The 9,171-nt window shown below is 35.7% G+C and overlaps 1 pseudogene; it reads right to left on the bottom strand.

Annotated features, from left to right (window-relative positions):
* Positions 1 to 9,171, bottom strand: part of LOC107725754 (tyrosine-protein kinase receptor TYRO3-like) — a 26,377-nt pseudogene that overhangs the window by 9,737 nt on the left and 7,469 nt on the right.

A 9,171-nucleotide genomic window follows, 5' to 3' on the forward strand; every position in this document is an offset into this window, starting at 1 on the left:
TGCCACTGAATATATATATATATATATATATATATATATCATAATTCTAACTTTTCCCCTCACAATTGTGAGTTTTTTTTTACATGGAAAATGTTTTCTCAAGAGAACAGTGAGATGATTTGTTTTTACAGATGTCTCGCTCTACTCCAGATGTAATGAGGGTCTATTTTATGGGTCACTAACACAATCTACGCAGGAAAAAAAGTTAACCGTGTTATCTGAGAACCAAACACCACATTGTTAAAGGAAGGGTTCTATACAATGGAAGACAATGAGGATGGGTGCTTTAAAAAGGACAAAAGCACCTTAAAAGTACGTCCATACGACCTGTGAGCAGTGTAAAACATTCCTCCTAACATCTGCTATGAGTTACACAGGAGGAAAGTCATACGGGTTTTGAATAAAAAGAGGGTGAATAAACGATTTTCATTTTGGAGTGGACTAAGACTGTACGGCAATAGGACAAGCATGAGGACATTAACAGAAAAAGACATGCAATCATCTCTAAAACTATAGTAACTGGTATACTCTACCTGTATAGTGCAGGTGGAAAGCTGTGAGTGCCCAGTGAAACCTGGACTCCATGTTAAGGTTATGTTAAGATCAGACACATGATGTACCTTAACATCCTGGGGGTAATCAGGGCAGACTGCACATAAAAATCACATGTTAAGAAAATCATTATAATAACAACATATATTTGTCTTGTCTCTGCTGGGAGCCTTTTGTGGTTTTATTTGTATGGTTAACCATCTAATACAGTTGTTAAAATGCATGAAGGATTACTGCCAAAATAACAACAAATTTTGCATTCTGTATTCAATTACATTGAATTGCAGCAATAAAAGTTATGTAAGCTGGAAGAGAAAATTACTGCGGTATGTCTCACCTTTAATGTGCACTGTGCCTGTACGTGACACGGAGATACCTCGAGCATTCTTAGCCTCACAGTAAAACTTTATACTGTCATTCACACCTGGTTGAGCAAATGAGAAACACATTGCTGTGGTCAGCGCTTCATGGGGTACTGGTATCTCCAAATAAGCTTGCAAAAATGCATATTAAATGGGTCACATTTCACCCCAAAATCAAAAGAAAGAAATAAGGAAAGTATACTTTGCATAAAGAAAATGACATTATAATCTAACATTATTTTCATGATAATTGAAATATATTTTAAAATACTAATTTAAATATTGAATTATATATATATATATTCATTTACAATTATCTTTTGTTTTTCATCGTTTCATCGACATTTTTAAGAAGTGGTTTCAAGAAAAACTAGTTGAACTTGGGCAACCCGTATTGTAATTTGATGCAGATTGAGTTGTAAAAAGAGTGAATCAGAAAACAGGAGTTTTCTGAATAACTCAAAGAAAGATTACAAAAAACCATCCTGATCTCATGTCTCAGCCCGCCTCGTGCACAAGGCCATGACAGCTGTTACATTGTTTTAAATCTTGACAGAGTTACCTGTCCTCAGTAAACTGCTTGGAAAAAACAACAGCTCAGGTCTCAACACTGAGTGAGTCAAAAACCCATTTATGCCAAAGGTGCAAGTGGCTGATAATATGACTGCATGACACACAGTCTTACATAGACCTAATGACTCAATGATTTCTCAGCATTAGGCTGTTAAATTGGAAAGTTTACTTTACTGGGCTTCACCACACTAGCAGTATTGATTACTATAATGCATTCCCTCACAAAACAAAAGATCCAGTTTCAAAATGTAAAGGCAGGGCGGTAAACTGGCCTTGACATTATCCACTAACAGAAGTCTTTTTTTACCACATGAACATGCTGACTTGTAAAACTCTGTATGAAACATAAATACATCAAACATACCAAAAATATTCACGAAATCACCCTGTTGATAAAAATCTCTCACAACCCTATGTAATATCACACTACATGCAAGCACAAACTTGCCCCACCGGAAACACACTACAGTACTGTTCCACCTTTGTACAAACTCAAAGTCACTCCACCTACTGAAAGCAACCAGTGACTCAGTTCTACAATTTATCTGCCCAATATATCACCTGACAGCAGATCTGAAAGAGGATTTCTGAATTTAGATGTTTCACATGATGTTTCATAATGTGATTAAATATACTACTGAATCACTGACTGTTTGATGTTATGCACAAACAAACTTTCATAGAATAATGAAATATAGGAGTGTTTTCAGAGCAGAATTGGGGAGTAACTAAATATAGTGGCGCTACTAACTTAGCCACATTTACAGTTAATAAACTTTAACTTTAAAAGTTTAACTTTAACTTTGTTGAACAATGAATGGTGGAAGATTCAAAGTGCCCATCACCTGATTAGCATATGGGATCAGCTGTCTCTATAACATGTATGGCATTAGCTGGACTAACCTAAAAAAATACAGTATTAGTCTGATTTGAGCAAATTGTCTGAACATACAGTATGTTGACATTTATGAATTGCCATTTGCATTTATGATGCGATTGTAATGTAAGCTTGCTAAACACTTTCGAAGATTTCAGGGCTTGCATGACTGGAAATGCTGCTTGTTGGCTGCTGAGTTGACTTGCTTCAAAAGGATTTTGGGGCCCAGTACCCATACTTGCGGTCTTGGCCACTTGAGAGTGTGTGTACACGACAGGAATTAATGCATAGAACTGTTCCAGATCTGATAAATGCCAAAGATCAGTGCCCTTTAATGCCCACTAATTCCACACTATCTCTAATACCGCTTTAGAGCAGTATTTGAGACTAAGTGTATTCCATTAATCATCATGTTCAGGAACTTGTGTCCCTAAGATTGTGAAATTTCGAGGGAAACTTTCTAGTGTAAGGTAAATGAATTAGACTTTACATAAAATTTGGTAATAACATGTGAAGTGATGTATATTTTATTGATGAGTCTGCCTTTTGTGTTGTAAATTGCATCATGTGTTACATTTGATAGTGGCGCTACTAACTTAGCCACATTTACAGTTAATAAACTTTAACTTTAAAAGTTTAACTTTAACTTTGTTGAACAATGAATGGTGGAAGATTCAAAGTGCCCATCACCTGATTAGCATATGGGATCAGCTGTCTCTATAACATGTATGGCATTAGCTGGACTAACCTAAAAAAATACAGTATTAGTCTGATTTGAGCAAATTGTCTGAACATACAGTATGTTGACATTTATGAATTGCCATTTGCATTTATGATGCGATTGTAATGTAAGCTTGCTAAACACTTTCGAAGATTTCAGGGCTTGCATGACTGGAAATGCTGCTTGTTGGCTGCTGAGTTGACTTGCTTCAAAAGGATTTTGGGGCCCAGTACCCATACTTGCGGTCTTGGCCACTTGAGAGTGTGTGTACACGACAGGAATTAATGCATAGAACTGTTCCAGATCTGATAAATGCCAAAGATCAGTGCCCTTTAATGCCCACTAATTCCACACTATCTCTAATACCGCTTTAGAGCAGTATTTGAGACTAAGTGTATGCCATTAAACATCATGTTCAGGAACTTGTGTCCCTAAGATTGTGAAATTTCGAGGGAAACTTTCTAGTGTAAGTTAAATGAATTAGACTTTACATAAAATTTGGTAATAACATGTGAAGTGATGTATATTTTATTGATGAGTCTGCCTTTTGTGTTGTAAATTGCATCATGTGTTACATCTGAACTACTAAATAGGGGTCGCACAGACTAATCGACTAGTCGACTTTAATGCTCTGCTTGATGTCAACTAGTCCACATTTAAGGCCTGTTCACACCAAGGACGATAACTATAACGATAACTATATTAGCGTCCACACCAGCGGATGATATCACCTGTTTATTCTAAGCATAAACTTGTCTGCCGCTTTAAATTCTTGAGCCTGTTATGGCAGGATTGATTCTTGATTTCTTGAAGTGATTCCAACGATATCATTTCTCTGCGCCTTTATCGTTAAAGCTGTGGTGTGTACTCTGCTTTTCTTTAATATTGAGAACGATTTTTAGAACTATATATTTATTGTTATCTTTATAGTTATCGTCCTTGGTGTGAACAGGTCTTTACGCTCCATTTCCAAACAGTTAAAATGACAAATAAAGACGTGTGATTATACCATCTGGATACTCAAAATTGAAATGTATTGTCAACACTGTTCTGTGATTTCTCAATAAAATAGCTTAGAAACTGAAAAGTTCTAGCATATATTTCTTAGTAACTAAAACCCACAGCTTCACTATTAGTAGAGAGACGCTGCCAGGAATTAATTCACACACGCAATTGCTCTCTCACTAATGCATTCATATAAATGTAATCTTTACTGTGCTACTTTATCTGCATCTGATTTAGAATGAGCAGAACTCTGTGAGAAATATAATGACCCAAAGACAAAAGAACTGATAAAAAAGCTGTTATAGGCCACACTATCTCTAATACCGCTTTAGAGCAGTATTTGAGACTAAGTGTATGCCATTAAACATCATGTTCAGGAACTTGTGTCCCTAAGATTGTGAAATTTCGAGGGAAACTTTCTAGTGTAAGGTAAATGAATTAGACTTTACATAAAATTTGGTAATAACATGTGAAGTGATGTATATTTTATTGATGAGTCTGCCTTTTGTGTTGTAAATTGCATCATGTGTTACATTTGGACTACTAAATAGGGGTCGCACAGACTAATCGACTAGTCGACTTTAATGCTCTGCTTGATGTCAACTAGTCCACATTTAAGGCCTGTTCACACCAAGGACGATAACTATAACGATAACTATATTAGCGTCCACACCAGCGGATGATATCACCTGTTTATTCTAAGCATAAACTTGTCTGCCGCTTTAAATTCTTGAGCCTGTTATGGCAGGATTGATTCTTGATTTCTTGAAGTGATTCCAACGATATCATTTCTCTGCGCCTTTATCGTTAAAGCTGTGGTGTGGACTCTGCTTTTCTTTAATATTGAGAACGATTTTTAGAACTATATATTTATTGTTATCTTTATAGTTATCGTCCTTGGTGTGAACAGGTCTTTACGCTCCATTTCCAAACAGTTAAAATGACAAATAAATGCATACTCTGAAAGCATTCCACAAGACGTGTGATTATACCATCTGGATGCTCAAAATTGAAATGTATTGTCAACACTGTTCTGTGATTTCTCAATAAAATAGCTTAGAAACTGAAAAGTTCTAGCATATATTTCTTAGTAACTAAAACCCACAGCTTCACTATTAGTAGAGAGACGCTGCCAGGAATTAATTCACACACGCAATTGCTCTCTCACTAATGCATTCATATAAATGTAATCTTTACTGTGCTACTTTATCCAAAAATTAACCTTGGTTTTATTCTAGTATAAGTGTAGTAACCATGGTTTTTTGGTGTATTGATTACCATTTGTATAACCACAGTTTTACTACAAATACCATGGTTAAACTATAGTTAGTGTAGCAAAACCAAGGTTAATTTGTGGTTACCATGGTTTAACTATAGTAAGCATGGTTTTTTGGTTTTATTTGTAGTAAAACCATAGTTAATTTTCATAAGGGATCTGTATCTGATTTAGAACGAGCAGAAATCTGTGAGAAATATAACGACCCAAAGACAAAAGAACTGATAAAAAATTAGCTGTTATAGGAGCAATAGCCATGTGGGCAGTACTGTGTCATATGCCATAGCTGTGCACAAAGTGTTCGAGTCTCAGCTCAAGCTTCAGGCTTATTTGTTCATTAATGGCGTCATCAGCAACTAGTCGACGTCGACTTAAAAAAAAAAATCGTAAGTCGTCCAACCCCTACTACTGAACACACATTTAAAAAATATAAAAATATTTTATAGTACAAAATATTAAAAACCAAAATGTGTAAATAAGGCTCTGTAAAAACATTCCTTGCATTTTTACAACACATGTAGTAAGTGTGTCCAATCAGGTAAAAAAAAAATTGTTCTACACATACTTGCAGTCTTCACACCCACTTGAAAATTTGGGGCAAATAAGACGACAAGTGGTCAAGTGCAAAGACCGCAAATGTGTGTATTGGGACAGACCCTTGGTGTGTCTCACCTTTAACAAAGAGAACTAAGGGGGAGGGCATGAAATCACCCTTCTGTTCGCCTCCCAGCCACCACAGCACCTCCACAGGTTCTGGAGGACCTGATGCAGCACACGTCAGGTTGAACGGCTCCCCTGCAAATGCAGCCACATCCTCCGGTTCCACCACAAAATGAGGCACACCTAAAATACGAGCAGGAGGCAGCATTTATGTAGTGTTTGCACTAAATCAACAAGATATAATCTGAGAATTCGATCATTCGATGGATTCTGAAGCAGCAACTGACATACCTTCTACTGTAATCCAAGCAGGCTCTGAGGAAATGATCCTTCCATAATATTCAACCTCACACCAATACTTCCCGGCATCTTGTTGCTGCACGGATTTAACACTAAAAACAAAGAAACACTCAGAAAAGACACTCTTTAAATAAAGGGTCAAATAAACTTCAAATGACATTTGTGTCATTTACATGCCCTCATGTCGATGTAAACCAAAATAACATTTACCGACCAATTGTGCCTCGAGCACAAATGCATAAAACATTTGCAACATTCACACTGTTACCAAACTAAATCGAATCAACACTAAATTGAATCAAAACTAAATTGAACTGAATAATGACACTATTGTCTTTGTTGAGCTGCTTTACAACTGAAATTGTATTTGTTTCATAAATAAAGAACTCTGCTATATATATATATATATATATATTTACTTTTGCCATTTTCGCCTTTTGTTAGGATCAGATTTACCAAGTCCGCGTATTATACGCGACTTTGGGCTTCTTTTTTTGTAAAGTTGCGTTAAAAAATCCCTGGTCGCTTTTTTTTTTGGGCTTATTTTAAAAAATATGGTTGCTTGTTAGGGAAATCTGACAAGCAACTTCGTTTCTTTATTTATGTTCGCTGTATTCTCCAATGCATTGATTGACACTCTGTCTGCTCACAGTTAATAGTCAACCAGTGCAATAATATAAGTGCTGCACCGTAATTTGCCAAATGTTCCGCTCCTCCTCCCCCTAATTGGAGAAAATCACGTTCAAAAAGAAGGCGCGTGACACTGTAATCCAAGCGATGATAGAAGTAGAGGAGTGGGATGACTTTCTTTTAGCCTAATTTTAAATTTTTACAATGCTTTTGTAATGTATTAATTATCACGTGCTGTAATAAAAAACAAGTAGTCCTATACTAATACTAAGATATACATTTGGTTCGAATAGCCTATATTTTAATAGGCTATAAATATGTGGCTATGTTACAGCTCCCCTTTGAAGCTGTGTTTTTCTCCTTTTCCATCTCTCCAATCCTATTCTGCTCACAGGTGATTGGAGATGAGTTTTGTTCCCACTTTGTTGCAGTTTGCTGATTTTTGTCAAATAACTTCTGTTTTTGCTTTTCAGATAAAAGAGTGGTTTCAGTTTAATATGTTGCAGGCTCATTATTGGTAATAAATAATTGATAATAATAAATCATCAAAAAAATATTAGGCTTGTTTTGGGCTTGTTTTTGAAGCTGCGGTTGATTATTTATCTTGCGAGAGTTGGCAACAGTGGTTAGGATAGGACAGTATTGTCAAAGTGGGAGAGAGAGGGGGTACATGATCGGGAAAGGTCTCGATCTCGTGACACCCAAAGTGCAACGACACTACTGTATATAGAACTCTACATTATTAACACTGTTATTTTCTTGTTTATTGTACTGAAGCTGCTTTGATACAATCTGTATTGTATAAAGTGCTATATAAATAAACGTGACTTGGGTTGACAGTGACTTAGAAAAGTAGCAAATGCCACAACTTTGTCTAATAATGATCATGAATAATGCCACATCTGTCTCAAAGTTTTACAGTTAGACAGCCAGTCAGTCTAAGAGTGCTGAGATTTATGTAGACAAAGGTCAGTTGCGCAAACAACGGCATAACTTGCATTCACATAAAAGAAACACATGAAGTATACATTTGTTTACAGCTATGACACCCACCACGGGAAACTAGATATTTATAGGTTATGCTGTCAGTGTGGCGTTCAGAAAGGAAACGTGACTTCTGTAATTCACTAAGACAGTTTCTCTCTTCACCGTTTGTTATCTTCTTTAGCCTAATATTACAGCAGACAACACTTTCAACAGCAAATTTAGTTTAAATCAGTATCTATGAAACGGGAAACTGGACTGCGTCACACCATGTGCAAGAGATTATCAGCCCTGACAGCGTTCAGCAAAGCAAGCTCATGTTACTAATGCCCATCTGCATTACTCCTCGTCTTCTGCCTACATTCCAATCAGAAGGGTTTACATTTACCTGCCTGCAAAGATGTTCGATGGAAAGTTCAAATTGATCTTGCTATAGCGTAACACATTGTTTGTGAGCATTATTTTGATTTATATGGTCTATCTGTATTTATTTAACGTGGTCTTCATGTGGCATTTCTTGTAGTTTTAAAAGATCACTGTTCTACTATTTAAAATTTGGGGTTAATAAGATTTGTTTAAATGTTTTTGCAAGATGTCTTTTATGGATGCATTTATTTGTATACAGTAAAACAACTCAATTCAAGTTTATTTGTATAGCGCTTTTCACGATACAAATCGTTGCAAAGCAACTTTACAGAAAATTTTGTTTCTACAATATATTTAGTAATATAGTGCAACAGCAATATAGTGAAATATTATTACAATTTAAAATAGTTGTTTTCTATTTTAATATATTTGGAAAGCTAAATGTATCTTAATGCAAAAGATAACTCCAGCATCATTACTCCAGTCTTCAGTGTCACATGATCCTTCAGACATCATTCTAATATGCTGATTTTGGTGCTCAATGGTAAAAACACAGTTGTGCTGCATACAGTTTTTGTGGAAACCATTATACGTTTTTAAAAAGTTGAAGGAACAGCATTAATTTGAAGTAGAAATCTTATAAATTTTAAATGTCTTTACTGTCACTTTTTGATCATGATTGCTGAATAAACGTATTAAAGGGGTCATATGATGCTATTTTAAAGATCATTATTTTGTGCATTTGGTGTAACAGAATATGTTGACATGCTTTAATGTTCAAAAAACACATTATTTTTCAAATACTGTACATTATTGTAGTTCCTCTATGCCCCGCCTCTCTCAAACGCGTCGTTTTCTACAAAGC

Source organism: Sinocyclocheilus rhinocerous, unplaced genomic scaffold (genome assembly GCF_001515625.1).
Source record: "Sinocyclocheilus rhinocerous isolate Xijiao unplaced genomic scaffold, SAMN03320098_v1.1 scaffold1004, whole genome shotgun sequence".
In the NCBI taxonomy this organism is placed as follows: domain Eukaryota; kingdom Metazoa; phylum Chordata; class Actinopteri; order Cypriniformes; family Cyprinidae; genus Sinocyclocheilus; species Sinocyclocheilus rhinocerous.